This window comes from Heterocephalus glaber, unplaced genomic scaffold (genome assembly GCF_053883595.1).
Source record: "Heterocephalus glaber isolate CG9 unplaced genomic scaffold, H.glaber_assembly_v1.0 deba00000122, whole genome shotgun sequence".
Taxonomy (NCBI): Eukaryota; Metazoa; Chordata; class Mammalia; order Rodentia; family Bathyergidae; genus Heterocephalus; species Heterocephalus glaber.
The window spans coordinates 64,076,570-64,095,390 of NW_028258138.1; the positions used below are offsets into that span (position 1 = coordinate 64,076,570).

The 18,821-nt window shown below is 36.0% G+C and overlaps 1 protein-coding gene across 3 annotated transcripts in view; it reads right to left on the reverse strand.

Moving 5' to 3' along the window:
• Positions 1–3,084, reverse strand: part of Drd3 (dopamine receptor D3) — a 50,650-nt gene extending 47,566 nt beyond the window's left edge. The window contains exon 1 of one of the 3 annotated variants that reach the window (XM_004835691.3): positions 2,511–3,084. The gene's annotated coding sequence lies outside the window, so the exon portion shown is untranslated. The remainder of the gene's footprint in view (positions 1–2,510) is intronic. The other 2 variants (XM_021263431.2, XM_021263430.2) reach the window with 2 other exon arrangements.
• Between the last annotated feature and the right edge of the window lie 15,737 nt (positions 3,085–18,821).

Below are 18,821 nucleotides of genomic sequence, written 5' to 3' on the forward strand. Positions count from 1 at the left end.
CTTGTAAGGCAGGTGCAGCACCACTGAGCTAAATCCCAGCCTGGGTGTAACTTAGTTTAAGAGGCAGAGAGACAGACAGTGGTCCCCACAATATATCCTGTTGTGCCTTGGTCAGTCAGTTCATGCAGAGTAAAAGTTTCCCTAAAATATTTGCGGGGAACTTCCTTGGCACTTGGATACTCACAAAGATTTACAGTGTTTTAATTATTTGTTCTTTTCCATTAAGGATTTTCAATTAAGGAAGAGTCGGAAAACCCCTTGAGTCCTCAACCTCCATCTAAACACAACCACTTCTGGGCTATTCTGTGCACCAGGCACTAGCACTTCACATGGAGCATCCCTACAGGATAATACTGGTATATATCTTTATGGATCAAAAAAAGAGAGGGAGAGTTTCAGTAACTTTCTCAAGATTACATAGTGCATAAGGGGCTGATTTGAGTCAACTTTTGATCTCAGGTTTCCCTAAATCCAAAACTCACAACTTGTTAAAGTGGCTGTGCTCGTGGAAGTTGATGTTGGGAATCATTCATGAGTTGAGATGGGTTTTCCTCAACCCAGAATGAAACACCTTGGTAGCAGGTTCCATCACATGTCTTCTCCCACATCATGGATCCCTGGATTTGCCATCTGTAATCTTTTAATCAGTCACATCCTGAACACAGCTGTCTCCAGAGCATTTCTGGTCTGGGTTTCAATTCAGACATGTTGAATTGCCCGATAAAATTAGTAATTATAATAGCTAAAATTTATAAGCATTATCATATTTAAATCTCACAACAACCCAATGAAGAAACCAGGTTCTATTATTATCCTCATTATGCAGATGAAGAAAGTGAATCATACAGAAATTAAGTATCATGCTGAGGTCATAAACTGGTAAATCTTGGGGTTGATTCAACCCAAGATCTGTCTGAGTCCATAGCTTCTGTTCTTAACTAGCCCAACATTGCTGTGAGGCAGACAAAATTGAAAGACGGACTAATTTTAAGATCTTGCCTTTTCAGAATATCTATGCACATTGTCTTGGTAAGCTCCTTGAAGTGAATGCAGGTGCACACCGCCCATAGAACTAGTGGGAGTTATATTGTCATTATTATTGGAGGTAGTCTTTAGCATTTCTATGGCACTTTATTCTTGCAAATTTCTGTCTAGTTTGTTTTCCTAATAAAGATTCACAAGTGCAGTGAAATACATAGCATATTTATATATTTGGGTGCGTTTTCATTGTTGGTAAATGTAGAGAGAAAAACTATAGCTAGGTACTGAGATCTAAGGCAATATTGGTTTTTTTCTCAGTAAACCTGCCTAGTTAAGGTGAGAATCTTTACCTTCCTTGGCACTCTGTCAGGACTGAGCATTCTGTCTTTTTAATCCTATATAAAATGGAGGAACTCAATAGATCAATCAGCAAGCAAACATTAATTGATGACAAACTTCAATGCATTAAAAATTAAATTTAATATTGCATAGAATCAATTTTGTATTTGCTTTAGTGTATATTCCACTATAAGAACACTTCTGTTTAGATACTATCTGTATTATTCTTGTTCAACATCCCTGCGCACTGCTAGTCACACAGACCTTTGAAAATATTTAACTACAGATAAGCAACTGCCAAAGTAAGAATCTTTTTCATATTGTCTCTCCTTATTTTTGGCTATAAGAGATTTCAAGGCCATGTCAAGCAGCTGTCCTTCACTTTTACTCAGAGAGACCTTTTACTGACCTTTTAGTATCAGTAAGCAAAGGGCTTCACCTGTAAAGTGCAAACAAGCATGCAGAATAACTTTAGAATCCAAGTTCCACTTTGCTATTGCTGCATTACTATTTTTTTCATGCATTTTGATGGTATTTAATTAAATTATATGTATGAATTACAATAAGTGACTAATTATAACTTCTGTTGTCCCAGTAAGCTACATTTAGTAGTGGATGTTCCACAATTAAACAACAACAATGACCTCAAAATCATATACCATAATTGAAGAAAATATACACAATCATCATCTCAAGTACTACATACCTCTGTTGGGAATAATTGGATTCTGGCTTGGAAACAGCCTGACTTTAAATAGACCATTGAAAATAGTGCCTCTCCAAACCCTCAGCCCTGGATTACCAGGGTGCTGAATTGGGAAGTTTCAAATAGCAGACCCTTACAATTAAGTAAAACACTTAAGAGAAATACAATGAACTTTCATACAAATACCAGGAATAATTACAGCTTTTTATTTTCTATCTTTTACTTCTGCCTTGATATATCTTCTAGAGCTCATAGAGAATTTTTCGGAGGAGGGGAATAAAAAAAAATAAAAGAAAAGAGAAAAGGTTTCTACTGTCCAACCACTGAAGGAAAAATGAAAGCAATTTTCTCAGGTTTTAAAATTAGAGTGTCATGGGAGTTTTTAATACATATTTGTTGTGAACCAAAGAACTCCAAGCTAATCAAATAATCTTCCAGTAAAACAATATGTACGAAATTAGAAATGAAAAGAAAAACTACTTACCCTGAAGATTTCCTCTGATTTCTGGAGATTGAAGTTTAGCACCTCAGCTCTTGCAGCCATTTATTGACAACAGAAATACCCAAGCAAAGCAAACTTAGCCTTTCACAGGACTCAGAAACTATGGAAATGAACAGAAACAAAATCACCCATTTTTGCCTGTAAGCTGAAATTACTTGTATGTTGCTCTTCCAGCTTCCCTCTTAGACTATACTGCATGTTCAATAGCTGCTTTCCAATGCATCCGTTTTCCCTAGGGGATTAGGACGACCCTAAACTGAACGTTGTTCGGGTCAGCTGTTCAGAGGATCTGTCCTTGGTGCTGAAAGAGAGATGAACTGGCATACGGAGGATTCGTTTTCTACCTTGTTCTCCTCTTTTCCCTCTGTGTCTCTGTCTGCTTCGCTACTGTGCTTTTTAGTACATGTGTATTCCCTCTCAGTGCTCGTTTTAATCTCAATTTTCCACTCTCTATCTTTGTGCTTTAATTTCTCTAGAATAACTTTCACCATTCTCAACTTAATTGCCTTTCCAGCTTTTGGTGGGTGTAAAGATGATTGGTTCAGAAGAAGGAACAGATCGAGAAATTAATATCACAAGTGGTTAATGGAAATCAGTACAATTTAAAACACAACTGACAGAATAATTGAACTTGGAGGTGTATGCTGTCTGGGAAAAGAAAGTTAAAGAAAATATATTGCAGTGGAAGCAAAACTGAGGCATGGAATATAACCAGTGATAAAAATGAAATAAGCTAACACTATGAGAAATATTAAATGTTTATTTCGCAGCATTTCTTGTTTTAAGAGAACTTGAAAACATTTTCTATTCATTCTTACTTCTTTTCTGTGATATATGAGATGGTTGTTGTTGTTGTTGTTTTAGATTTTTATCTTTAACTTAGCTTTAGAACAGTCTAAAGTAAGACACAGCCAAGGGCATTGTTAATGGAAGTCAGCATTAGAATTTAGATAATCTTAATTTATGTTCACTTGATTATGCAACTTTACCATGGGATCTTAACTACTCCATGGTCTCCTGTTTTTAGTTTCTTCTACTTCAGAGAGGGCAGTAATTCTTTCTTTTCTTTTCTTTTCTTTTCATTTTTTTTTTAAGGGCATGATGCCTGCACTGGCTTGGTTCTAGGAGGACTTGATGGTGGATGGAGAGTGTGCATAGAAGGACCACACTTCAAACCTGAAGCAGAGAGACTGGGATCCTACAGTCCATTTGGAGGACACGCCCCCATTGGCCTAAGTATCTCCCTTCAGGTCCCATGAAATACCTTTTATTTATTTATTTTTTAAAATTAATTTTATTGGTACATTTTAGGTATACAATATAATGACATTCATCATTGGAAATTTGCACCTTTACATAATCTCTCTTGGTTCGTATTTTTTTCCCCTTTCCCCTGGCCTCCCTTCAACCCCTCCATCTCTCCCTATCTACAAAGACTTTGTTCCCATCTTTTCATTTTCTCATATTAATTTCATTCTCTTCTTTTCTTTACCCTACCCCTCCCACTTCCCCTTCCCCTTTGCCCCTTTTCTTCCTATTTCACATTATCTATTATACCATTGAGTCCTTATTTACACTTTCAGTTTCTCACACCAGAGAAACTATTCAGTATTAGTAATTCTTTCATTATTTTCTCTGCCAACAGTGGATGAGATTGGCAGTGGCAATGGCTACTGCCACGCTTAAACTACTTCTTATTTGATTATGATGGCGACCTCTGTTGATTGAAAAAGAGGCAGTAGCAGCAACAACAAGATCTACATATTACATTAATAACAGCCATCATTTATTGAGGATATACTATTAGCCAGTCACTTTAATGTGTTATCTCTTTTAATTCTTTTGGCCAGCCTCAGTACTATGACAAGGTAGGTACTATTATTACTTTCTTTAATTTGTAGATAGGGGAAATGAAGCTTAGAGAAATTAATATAATTTCTGAAGATGATACAGTTAACAAGTGGATCAGGATTTGAACCCAGATATTTTAATTTGCTTAGCTGCTGTGCCATACTTCTTCCAAAGGTGGAACATTTAGATTTCTCAGGAAGTTGATAATATTTCAGAGAGATTAGTAGTTATAATGCCAATAATAGTGATATTGATAATATAACATTTTTATGGTAACTTGTTTAAAAGCATTTTCTAAATCATGTTCTTGATTGCATCTTATTTCAATCCTCATGATGCTAATTTTTTTTTTTTTTTGGTACCAGGGATCAAACTTGGGACCTTGCACTTGAGAGGCAGGTGCCAGAACCACTGAGCTAATCCCTGGCCCCATGATGCTAATTTATATAGAGGCTGTTAAGGACTGAAATATGTCCCCCCCAAATTAATCTATTGAAATCTTAACCTATGAATGTGACTGTATTTGAAGACTAGATCTTTACAGTGTTGACTAAGTTAAAAGGAGGCCTTTAGGGTATGCCCTAGCCCAGTGGGATTGGTGGTTTAGTAGGAAGAAGTGGGATGACCAAAGGAAGGGCCACAGAGACACAGAAAGATGGTAACTAAGCCAAGGAATGGAGCCTTAGGGAAAACCAAATCTGCTAACATGTTGATCTTGGACTTCAATTTTCAGAATTGTGAAAATGAATTTGTTTAAGCCATTTGGCCCATGTTGGCTTATTGCAGCAGCCTTAGAAAACTACTATAAAAGCTTAGAGAGTCAGGCACCACATCTAAAGTTGCTCATCATTTATTGGGCACAAATATATCAGAAATGTGGCATAACTTTATTGAACATGCTGAGACTGGAACTCCCAGCTTGAATGTGAACTCCAGTCTCTTCTTTTTTTATATCAGAAGACCATGGGAATATGTACTTCTAGAGCTTGGCTTGTCTGATATATAAGAGTAGGGAGTAACTGGAGGGTAGAGTGCAGGCAAAAAGGAGTGGAGGGATTCTAGGAAGTTCAGCGCCTCATATTGCTCATTTTGCTCATTTTCAGCCTCATAGTTTCAGTAGCCTGATTAGTTTTTAATATTTGAAGATATTTTGTCAAATGATAACATCTTTGTGATGCATGAATATAGCAGAAAAGGCCTAATTTCTAGACTTCCTGTGTGGAGAACACAAAATGTATCCTCACAGGGCAGCTATAAATGCTGGCAGAATTTCCCCACGTTTTTGTAGTGCTTTTCTTTGGCAAAGTTCAAAGGAAGATAAAGAGTGAAGACTCTTATTCTAATTCTATGTAAAAGCTCCAGACTGGGAAATTAACATACCCAAAATCATACATCTAAGAAACCAATGAAATCTCTACTCAGCTACTTCCAGTAGATCTGGACTCCCTAGGGAATAAGAAGGGATTGGTACAGAAAATAGAAGGGGGAGGGGAGTAAATGAAGTAGTTCTTTATTTTAGAACTTTAGTGTTGGTTTGGATTAGCAATTGCTTCTTTTAACCAGGTACTCATACTCATCCCACTGAACATTTTTCACTTTTCAAAGTAAATGTACCTCTTATTCATGATTGGCATTGAGGATTTTGAGATTGGCCTTCTAGGATAAACTCCAGGATGTCTACAGAACAGACAAGTCTGGATAGTAATCAAGAAAAATAGATCTTTCCCCTCATTTTTCTTCCAAGAACACACCTCAATAGCATGACTGTAGTATCTCATGTACCACTCAACATGTGCTGCACTCAAGAAATCTTTAACCTTGGAACTAGAAGTGGAAGGTTAAAGCAAGAAAGGGGAAGTGAGCAACTTCTGATACATAGCCATGTTCAGTGATTTTGTTCAAAGGGAAATTTGTGGTGGAATTATTCTCTTTTGATATCTGAAATGCTGCTCCAGAATAACAACATAGGAAACAATACATTAAACAACAGCCATTGAATACAATGTGACTTTCTCATGTCACTTTAAACCCCACCTAAACACTATGTAGACCAAAAGAATCAGTGTCAGGAGCCAGGTTGCAGAACCCTATATGAACATGGAAATGTTTTGATTCCATGTATCATTATAACTAGGATTTCTCACTGTGAACTGGAAGATTTGATTATCATGATGATCTTAAATTGCAGGGATACTGATCTAGTCTGAAGTACATCTTTCAATGTTTGCTTCACTGATGTCATCTTAAGTTTCAAGAGGGCAAATGTAAACTGGTAAATGCAGTTAGGGAACCAGGCAGTATGATTTCTTTTCCCCAACTCTAGCCTTCCCCCGCGCCATTTCTCTCCAATGAGATCTTGTGATAAATGACAACTGCCAGAGAAAGCTTATGTGTTACATTTTAATTCATTATACTGCTGGAATCTAGTTCTTGAAAGAAAAATTTCTCAACTCACTTGTTTTCTGGTACCAGGCTCTAATCTCACTTCCTTTCTACCAAATAATGAGAGCAAATTGAGAAGAAGAGTTCTCAACTAATGAGATTTGTAACCACTTCATCCTTTTATAGGTGACAGAAAAATAGTAGGGAAGGAAATGAGTAAATGATACTCGTTTTCATATTTATATCCACTTTTCTGTGTGCATGGATTGTACCTTCTTTTTCTACTCTTATCTTCATTTTTAATCTATTTTCTCCTGTTTTTTCTACCCCCATCAGATCTTCCATTCTTCTTTTTCTCAATTTATCTAATCTCTTTTCTATTTCTTTTATTTTTTCCCAAAATACACATAAACAGGAATAAAGATAGGCTAGAATCAGACAATTTTATATCTTAATTTATTTTTCATCTGTTCAAAAAGAATTTGGGATCGATAGATGTGGCAGACTGTATTTTCTTGTGACAATCTCAATTATATGTCACATCCTTCATTCTCCTCTCCTGACACTTCACAATCAAGGCCTCTCTTCTCTCTCTTTTTTTGTAACATTGAGCTGTGTCAAATACCAAATTTTTTTTTTAAAAATTCATTAATTTTATTGGTACATTTTAGGTATACAATATGCTGACATTCATTATTGGGAATTTGTACCTTTACACAATATATATTTGTTCTTATTTTCTTTCCTCATTCCCCTGTCCTCCCTTCACCCCCTCCACCCCCCTATTTACAAAGACTTTGTTTCCATTTTTTCTTTTCTCATATTTTTACTTTTCCCTTCTTTTCTTTCCCCTACCCCTCCCACTTCCCCTACTCCTTTAGACGTTTTCTTCCTATTTCACAAAATCAATTATACATTTTGATCCTTATTTACACTTTTACTTTTTCACACCAGAGAAACTATTCAATATTTACATGTGTGTCCTTTTTATTTCATTTAAGAGTATAGCCTCAATGTGCATCCACTTAGCTATAAATATCTCTAGTTTTTCTTTCTTTATGGCTGAGTAGCAATCCATTTTATAGAAAAACCACATCTTCCTTATCCAATTTCCAGTTGATGGGCATTTGGGCTGTTACAATTCTTTTAATTCTTTTGGGAAGATACCCAGCAGGGGAATACCTGGATCAAATGGGACCTCTAATCTTAGTTCTTTGAGGTATCCCCATACTGATTTCCACAGTGGTCGCACCAGTCTACACTCCCACCAACAGTGGAGAAGGGTTCCTTTTTCCCCACAGTCCCACCAGCATTTTATTATACGTTGATTTCTTGATACCAGCCATTCTTTCTGGAGTGAGGTAGTATCTCAGCGTTGTTTTCATTTGCATCTCTCAAATGACCAGTGATGTTGAATATTTTTTCTTATGTTTATTTGATATTTCTACTTCTTTGTCTGACAAATGTCTGTTCACTTCAGATGTCCATTTTTGGATTGGGTCTTCAAGTGTGGGAGGTCCGACTTTTTCAAGTTCTTCATATATTCTGGATAGTAGACCTTTGTCTGAGGTACAGCTGGTGAAAATTTTTTCCTACATTTGGGTTGTCTCTTCGTGCTGTTGGTGGTTTCTCTTGCTGTGAAGAAGCTTTTTAATAAGATGAGATCCCACTTGTTGATTCTTTGTGGTAGTTCATGTGCAACTGGGGTTTTGTTCATGAAATCTTTTCCTACAACAATCTCTTCAAGAGTTCTACCTAACCTCTCTTCCATCCAGTTTAGCGTTTCTGTTTTAATATTTAGATCTTTAATCCATTTTGATTTTAGTTTAGTGCATGGTGAGAGATATAGGTCTAGTATTAATCTCTGGCAAGTTGAAACCCAATTTTTCTAGTACCATTTATTAAAGAGGCTATCTTTCCTCTAGTGAGGGTGTTTGGCTCCTTTGTCAAAGAAGAAGTGTCTGAGTGTCTCTGGAGTTGTTTCTGCATCTTCTAATCTGTTCCACTGGTCCTCAGGTCTGTTTCTTTGCCATGCTATTTTTGTCACAGTAGCTTTGTAGTATAGTTTCAAGTTGGGGATACCCCATACCTTGTCTTGGTTGCCTAAAATTGCTTTTGCTATTCTAGGTCTCTTCTGGTTCCAAATGAATTTTTGGATTGTTTTCTCAAGGTCTGTGAGGTATGCTGCTGGAATTTCAATTGGGATTGCATTGAATCTATATAGAAGTTTTGGAAGTATGGCCATTTTCACTATATTGGTTCTTCCTACCCAGGAGAAAGGGATGTCTTTCCATTTTCTGATATCCTCTTTGATCTCTTTTTTTCAGGGTGCTGTAGTTTTCAGAGAAGAAGTCTTTGATTTCTGTTGTTAGGTTGATTCCTAAGTATTTCAGTTTTTTTTCTATTGTGAAAGGAGTTGTTTTTCCTGCTTCTCTCTCAGTGAGTCTGATGTTTGTGTACAGGAAGGCTATTGATTTTTGTGTGTTGGCCTTGTATCCAGCTACTCTACTGTATTTGGTTATTAAGTCTAGAAGACTTTTGGTGGAGTTCTTAGGGTCTTCTATGTAGAGTATCATGTCATCTGCAAATAATGACAATTTAACTTCTTCATTTCCTAACTTTATTCCTTTTATTTCTTTCTCTTGTCTAATTGCTGTGATTAATGTTTCCAAAACTATATTGAACAGGAGTGGTGATAGTGGACATTCTTGTCTTGTTCCTGATTTTAGTGTGAAGGATTTCAGTTTTTGACCATTTAGTAGATATTGGCTGTTGGTTTTTCATAGATGGCTTTTATCAAGTTGAAATAGAGACCATCTATTCCAATTTTCTGTAGTGTTTTTATCGTGAATGCGTGTTGGATTTTGTCAAATTCTTTTTCTGCGTCTATTGAGATGATCATATGGTTTTTTTGTCCTTGTCTCTATTGATATAGTGTATTACATTGATTGATTTGCGTATGTTGAACCATCCCTGCATCCCTGGGATGAATCATACTTGTTCAGGGTGTATGATCTTCTTGATGATCTTCTGTATTCTGTATCTTATTGAGGATTTTTGCATCTATGTTCATTAGTGAGATTGGCCTATAGTTCTTTTTTTTCGCTTGGGGATCAAGGTGATGCTTGCTTCCAGGAATGAATTTGGGAGTATTGCTTCCCTTTCAATTTCTTTGAAGAGTTTAAACAGTAGTGGCAGGAGTTCCTCTCTAAATGTCTTATAGAATTCAGCAGTGAAGCCATCAGGACCTGGGCTTTTCTGAGTTGGTAAGTTTTTAATTACATTTTCAATTTCATTGATTGATATAGTGTTGTTTAGAATTTTTAGGTCTTCTTTGTTCAGCTTTAGTAATTCATACATATCTAGAAATCTGTCCATTTCTTCTGTGTTTTCCAGCTTATTGGCATATGGGTTCTCAAAGTAGGTATTGATGATCCTCTGGATTTCTGCTGGATCTGTTGTGATTTCACCCTTTTCATTCCTAATTACATGGATTTGGGCCTTTTCTTTCCTTTTTTTGATAAGGTTGGCTAGAGGTTTGTCAAGTTTGTTTATTCTTTCAAAGAACCAGCTCTTTGCTTCATTGATTTTTTTTGTATCATTCTGTTAGTCTCCATTGCATTGATTTCAGCTCTGATCTTTATAATTTCCTCCCTCGTAGGAGCTTTGGCTTTGTTCTGCTCTTCTTTTTTTCTAGAAGCTTGAGGTTCAGCATTAGGTTGTTCATTTGAGCTCACTCTCTTTTCCTAATGTGAGTGTTTACTGCTATGAATTTCACTCATAAGACTGCTTTCATTGTGTTCCATAGATTCTGATTTGTTGTGCTGGCATTGTCATTTAGTTGTAGAAACTCTCTGATTTCTTCTTTAATTTTCTCTGTGATCCATTGGTTGTTCAGAAGTGTGTTGTTCAATTTCCATATGTTTATGAAATTCTTGTGGTTTCTTTTGCTATTGATCTCCAATTTCATCGCACTATGGCCTGATAATATACAGGGGATAACTGATTCCTTTGCACTTACTTAAATTTGTTCTGTGAGTGAGTATGTGAAGACCTCTCTTCTCGAATCTGGTAGGCCTTTGTAATTGTATCTACTAATGACAGAAATGACCCTATGTGATTTCCAAGGCCAAATCATAAAAAGGTCATATGTTTCCAGTGTTCTCTTGAGACACTTGTTCTTGGAACTCACTCACTATGCTATGAGAAAGCTTAAGCAGCTTATGGAGAGGATATATGGAGAGGAACAAAGATAGTTTTTGCACAGTCCTGGCTAATCTCTCAGGTAAAATCCAGCAGTTCACTAGGTATAAGAATGAGGCATTTTGAAAGTTCGTCCAGTCCCTGTTGAGCTGTCCTAGTTGGTGCCACGTGGAACCAAGACAAGCTATTTCTCCAAAGCTTTGCCCAAATTTCAGATTCATGAACAAAATAAATGATGTTGTTTCAAGCAAATAATTTTGCCACATAGAAATTGATAATATATAACTCATGGCTTAATATTTACAGAACTTGTCATATCTACTTTTCAGAAAGAGCACATCTAAAATTCTATTGCATCCCATCTCATTTTGAAACAACTGTCATTTAATTATTTAGTGGGTTTCGTTGAAATCTCAGATGTTGCCTATCTTACCTTTACAAATTTGATAAAACCTTGTTATTCAAAATATGGGCCATGGACCAAGAACAGCAATATCAGCTTCACTTTGGAAGTTGTTTAGAAATGGAGAATATTGGGCTCCACCCAAGACTTACAAAAGGCAGAATTTGCATCTTAACAAGATGCTCCCTTATTTATTAAAGTTGGAGAAGCAGTGGTATGACGATCAAGCCTGTAAAACAGAGATATCTATAGACACTACACAACTATTTTCCACTCATTTAAAAAAATAGTAGCAATGTTTTATCTGAAGTAGGAAAAGAAACAGGCTTTGCAGAGTGAGTTTGGGCCAAGGAAAAGTAGGAAAAGAAGTGCACCTTACAGTGTGAGGGTGAGCCACCATGCATAATTGAACACAGTAGCTTCCATTCTTTTTTCTTTTTAAATTTTTTATTGTGCTGAAATACACATAACATAAAATCTACTATGATGACCATTTTCAGTGTACATTTTAGTGATATTAAATCTTTTTTTCAACTTTTATATTTTATTAGTGCATGTGTGCAGTACCTAGATGATTTGTCATGGGGGGTTGATACATGTACATAACAGTTCTTAACTCTCTTACCATGCCCTTCTTTCTTTCTCACCCATTTCCCTCTCTTGGTAACTTTTCCTTTTACAAAAGATCTATCTCCCCATTTTCTATGATCTTTCTTTAATTTTATGCATTATTTATATTTTGTGTTCCTCATATAAGATAAACCACACACTATTTAGCTTGTGTGTCTGATTTATTTCTCTTAACATTATGATCTCAAGGTGCATCTATTTTCCTACAGATGACTCATGTTTACTCTTCTGTATGGTAGAATAGTACTCTATTGTGTGTACATACCACACTTTCTCTGTTCATCTGTTTATGGACAAATAGGCTGCTTCCAAGATTTAGCTATTATGAATTGTGGTGCTATAAACAACCATCACCACCACTCATCTCCATAACTTTTCATCCTGTAAAACTGAAACTCCATGCCCATTAAATGATTACTCCCCACTTCCTGGGGAGTTGATCTTTTTAAGAAAATTAATGTATTTTTCTTAACTCTTTTTTCCCTCTATTTTATTTATCTTTGATTTAATCTTTGTTATTTCCTTTCCACTGTTAGCTTCAGTGGTTAAGACATAGATATAAAATGTCCCCCAAAGTCTCATGTGCAGGGGTGGGGTCTGGTCAGAAGGGGCAGGTCACTGGGGATATGATTTGGAAGGGTGAATTTTTCTTCCCAGCTCTTCCTTTCTCTTTCTGTTGCCTGGCTGCCATGGGGTGAAGAGCTTTCTTCTGCCATGCTGTTTTACTATGAATTTCTGTTTTGTAGCCAGGTGACCATGGATTGAATCCATTGAAACTGTAAGCCAAAATAAACCTCTCTTTTTTAAAAGTTGTGTTGCTAGGTATTTTGTTCTAGAAATAGGAAAGTAAGAAATTGGGTTTGTTGTTTTTTCAGTTCTTCAAGGTATAAGATTGATTGAATCAATCCCTCTCTCTCTCTCTCTCTCTCTCTCTCTCTCTCTCTCTCTCCTCTCTCCTCCCCTCCTTCCTATTCCTCTCACCCACAGATGGGGTCTCACTAATATTTTCTTGCTATATTGAAACTTTTATTAATATATAATGTCTTGTTTCTTATAAACATTTTTGATTTAAAGCTTATTTTGTCTGATATTAATATAGCCACCCCTACTCTCTTTTAGTTAGTATTTACTTGAAGCATTTTTTTCATTGTTTCACTTTCAACCTATTTGTGTCTTTGGATTCTAGAGTGAGTCTCTTATGGATGGTAAATTGTTGGATCACATGTTTTAATCTATTATACTAATTTTTATCTTTGATTAGAGAATTTAATCTATTTACATGTAATTACTGATAAGAAAATACTTCCATCATTTCACTATTTGTTTTTTATATGCTTTATAGATTTTTATCCCTCATTTCTACATTTCTATATTTTTTGTGTATTTTATTTTTGTATTGAAATGTTCAAAAATCCTTCCTTGAGCAAGGTCCTGAGTTTGATTCCTAGTATTGGAAAAAAAAATAAACAAATAAACAAATCCTTTCTCATTTTCTTTTGTGTGTATTCTATAGTTACTTGTGGTTATCTTGAAAATTACACTAATATTCTTAAAGTATATCACTCTAATTTAGGTTTTCACTGGTCTAACTTTACTAACATAAAAATTCTGATTTTTTTTTAGCTCCAGTCCCACTCTTTTTAGTTGCTAACATCATGAAATTCCATCCCACATTGTGTGCCCTTAAACATAAACTAATACTTCTTTTGTATGCAAAAAAATTTACAGTAATACTGCCTTTTAGAATTGAACTCAGGGCCTTGCACATGCTAGTCAACTAGGCAAGTACTCTACCACTGGACTATCTCCCCAATCCCCAATAATTTTTGATAACCTCTTAAATGATATAGACAATTATCCTTGTATTTACCTTTATTAGACTCTTTATTTCTTCATATGGCCTCAAGTTACTGTCTGGGATGCTTTCATTTTTATCTTGCAGGACTCCATTGAATATTTCTTGCATGGTAGGTCTAGTGGTTATAAACTCCCTCAGTTTTTATTTATCTGGCAATGTCTTACTTTCTCTTTCACTTTTGAACGACAATTTTGGCACATCTAGGCTTCTTGGCTGACAGCTTTTTTTCAATTTAGCACTTTGAATATTTTGACTCTTTACCTGGTGGCCTCTAAAGTTTCTGGTGAGAAATCTGCTGATAATCATATAGAGAATCCTCTGTATATGACTCTCTTCTTATGTTCTCAAGATTCTCTCTTTGAGAATCTTACAAATGGGTGATCAAGGTTCTTGGTACACTTTCACCCACAAACAAAGAATCAAGACAAAAAAATATCTATTGCTTCTCTGGAGTGTTTGAGGCAGAGTGGTGGAGTATAGTGGAAATGTGGCAGAAACAAGAACCACAGAGATGTATGATGATTCTGTAAAGGAGGGAGCCAGGCACACATCATCTATTGTCTCGTTATTCTAGTCAAGATCAACCCTGAACCAGGAAGGACTTTGCACGGCAAGGAAAAAGTATGCAGGAGGCCTCCACCCATTCTAATCCCAGCTACAGCAGAAGTATCTGGTTTTAGAGAAGCAAGCAATCCTCACAGGCCCTGAGCTTAACCTGGGGGGATGTCAGGGATGAAGAAAGTGCCCAAGTTCTTCCATTCAGGCTTGTACTGCACAGAACCATCTTGAGACTCTGCTCACTAGAGGTCCTGTGAAGCAATTGCACAGCTGTCCTCATTAGCTTAGCTCATCAGCCCCTGGGAAGCATCTGGGAAAACTTCTCTAACTAGCTCAGCCCTCTGAGTTGTCAGCAAGCAGTCAAGCATTCTTACCTACCCTTCTATGGTCATAAGAATAGGGAAGGCAGCCTATCCTGAGAAGTTTAGACCACCAAAGCCCTCAGGAAGCATCTCTGTAACCCTGCTCACACACTATCAGTCCCGAGAAGTAGTTGGACAGCCTTCCCTAAGTGTGTTGATCCCCTGAGAGTCCAGAAAAACTTCTGTGTAGCCTTCAAACTGATGGATGACTTGCCTGGGTCCATTGACATGTTCTAACTCTCACTCCTGAGTGGCTTGTGCAGACTGGTAGGCTCCCTCTCTTACAGCCAAAATGTACTCAAAGCCATCAATTACAGCTGAAAAAGCTAAAGGGAGACTACACTACTACACTCAACTGGAATTAAAGCCAATATATAGCCTACAGAAAGGACATCAAGAAACATTACAAAAGCCACCCTATAACACTAATAGAGACAAAAGATCAACTAGATATGCAAGTGTCAACATAGGGGTACCAGGTGTATAAAAAGGGCAGGGTAACATGACATTCACAGAAGAACACAATAATTCTGTAGCAACAAATCACAAAGAAAATTGAAGAAATACCTGAAAAAGAATTCTAAATAATGATCTAAGGAACCTGAATGAGATACAAGAGAATACAGAAAGAGTTTAATGAAATGAAGGAGAAAATCTATTATCTGAATGATTAACTCAGCAAAGAGATAGAGATTATGCAAAACAACCCACTAGAAATCTTGGAGCTAGAGAACTCAGTAAGTCAAATAAACAACGCAGACAAGAGCCTCCATACCAGACTAGATCAAGCAGAAAAAAGACTATCTAAATATTTAACCTGAAGATAGATTTATGAAATGACCCTATTTTATTTCAGAAAGAGAAAGAAAAAGTCATAGAAAACCTATTTAATGAAATAATAGCTGAAAACTTTCCAAATATTTGAAAAGATATGGACACTCAGATTCAAGAGATACAAAGGACTCCATTTGTATTTAACCAAACCCATGAGGCATAGTATAGTAAAACTGTCAAAAGCCCAAAACAAAGAGAAAATTCTGGAGACAACAAAAGAGCATCATCAAGCTAAATTTAAGGAGAAACAAGAGAAGATCAACAAGTCTCCATTAGACTAATAACTGGTTTCTCAGCAGAGATTTTACAGGCTAAGAGAGAATGAGATGACATTAAAGTTCTGAAATAAAAGTTTGCTAGCAACAATACTATACCTAACAAAGCTATATTTCAGACATGAAGTAGAAATGAAGTCATTTCAAGATTAGGGAGTTCTCATAGCTAGTAATAAAAGGAAGATAACTACTAACATGAAAAAACAAGAAATAATGAAGTCCCCAACTAGAGCAGATATGAAAAACAATAAAAACTTCTTAATACATCAAGTTGTAAAGATGAACAAAAGAAAAGAACAAATGACACGTAAATTAATGAGAAAAATTAACATACAATGACCTTGAATATAAACAGATTAAATTCACCAGTTAAAAGATTTAAACTTGCTGAATGAATAAAAACTCAAGACCCAGTGGCATACTGCTGACAAGAAACTCACTTCACTAGTAAATACATGCACAGGCTCAAAGTGGAGAAAGATATTCTGTGAAAATGAAAAAAAAACAACAGAGCAGGAATAGAAATATTTATATCAGATAAAATAAACTTTAAGTTTAAAACTGGAAAAAAAGACAAAGAAGGTAATTATTATTTTTTTTATTACTTAAATTTTTTTATTGGTACATTTTAGGTATACAACACATTTACATTTCTCATTGGGAACTTGTACCTTTACATGATGCATCTTGGTTCTTATTTTTTCCCCATTCCTAGCCCTCCCTTCACCCCCTCCACCCTTCCCTATTTACAAAGTCTTTGTTTCCATTTTTTCCATTTCTCAGCATTTTTCCCTTCTTTCCTTTCCCCTGCCCCTCCCACTACCCCTACCCCTTTGGACCTTTTCTTCCTATTTTGCATTATCAATTATTCATTCTAATCATTGGTACATTTTAGGTATACAATATAATGACATTCATCATTGAAGAAGGTAATTATGTAATGATTAAGGATTCAGTTCAAAAGCAGTATATAGTAATTTTAACTATATACTCATGCAATGCTGGAGTATCTGAACAAACATTATTAGATATAAAGGGAGAAACATACTCTATTACAACAATAGTTGAGGGCTTCTATACCCCACTTTATCAATGGACAGATCATGGAGATAAAATATCAACAAAGAAATACTGAGTTAAACTACAATAAAGACCAACTGGACCTAACAGATATTTGATATTTATAGAATATTTTCCTCAACAGTTAGAGACTATACACTCTTTCCATCATCATCTAGAGTTAGGCTACAAAGCAAATCTCCACAAATTCAAAAAGTTGAAATTATATTATGTATCATTTTTAATCACAATGGAATCAAACTGGGAATCAACAAGAACTTTAGAAATTGTACAAATACATGGAAACAGAACAATATTTTATTTAGTGACCAATGGTTCAGTGAATAATCAAAAGTCACATTAAAAATTTTTTTGAGACAAATGAAATTAGAAGCAAAACATACCATAATCTATAGGATACAGATAAAACAGTACCAAGAGGGAAATTTATAGCAATAAATGGCTATATCAAAAAAGCATGATCTCAAAAAGTAATGTAATTATGGGACATATGGAACAAGAAATGCAAGAACATCCAAACTTAAAATTATAAAAAGGAAACAACAAAGGATAGAAAAATAAATAAAATAGAGACTAAAAACCACAAAAGATTAATGAAATAAAGAACTTATTTTTTGGAAAAGGTGAACAAAATTGACAAGCTTTCAGTAAAGCCTTCAATTAAGAAAAAGAAAGAAGACACAAAATCAGAACTGCAAAAGAAAACATTACAACTGATATACAGGAAATACAAAAGGATCAGTAGGGAGTGTGACAGGATAAAGTTTCAACTTGATTGGTTTTTGGACTTGCCCTGGGGATTAGTGGTGCACGATTTTAGGAGTATCTGGGTGGGTCATGGAACCACGGCCTTGAGGTCTACGTCTGCTCTTTCACCCCTTCTACTCTGGCAATCTTTCCCTGCTCTGCTTTATGACTGCCATGAATTAAGCAGCCTTGCTCACCACACTGATTTGCTATCCAGCTGATAATAGACTGAAACCATAAGCAAATTAAATCTCTCATCTTTTAAGTTGTGAATTTTAGATATTACATCTCAGTGATGAGAAACTGACTAATACAGAAAATTAGTACCAGAGAAGTGGAGTTTTTGCTCTGGTATACCTAACTATGTGGTTTAGAAGCCTTTGGAACTGGTTTACAGGAGGAATCTTGAAAGGTTTGGAGATACAGGATAGAGAAGCACTAAAATGGTATAATCAGATGATGAGTGATTCTGGTCAGTGCTCAGAACACCAGGATGCCAATAGGAATGCAGAAGGTGAAGACCAAACTCAGGAGGCTTGCAGTTGAGAACAAGGACTCTGTTGGCATTTGAAATAGTGGCCATGTGTGTTATGGCCCAGCAGAAAACTTGTCTACATTTTGCCCATATCCTGAGACTTTGTGGGAGAATGAGATTAAAGGTGACAGATTAATCTGTATGGCAGAGGAAATTTCAAGACAGCGTAATGTTCAGACTGTGTTATGTGTACTCCTAGCTGCTTTTATCCAGATTTATAGTGAGAACTGGGGGAAAAAGGGAGAGGAGAAAATTTGAAAAAGGTAAATTTTTGCCCAGAAGGAACCATATGTAAATTTGGGGCCAAAGGTAGTATGGTTGTGGAAGAAATTAGCACCATTAAAAGGAAAACAAGGGACAAGAGGAAAGATTACTTAAAGGCATCTCAGAAGTCAGCATTCATTACACACTCAAGAGTACAAACTTGTCATCCTTTTTGTTGAGAAGAGAGCCCCTGGGACTCCTGCTTGACAAGATCCTCCAAGGGAATTGGTTCCTTCAGATTCATTTCACCATGCTCAGTCATTCAAGCACTCAGAGGCCACTGTGGCCATGGACCAAGGGGGCCTGATTAC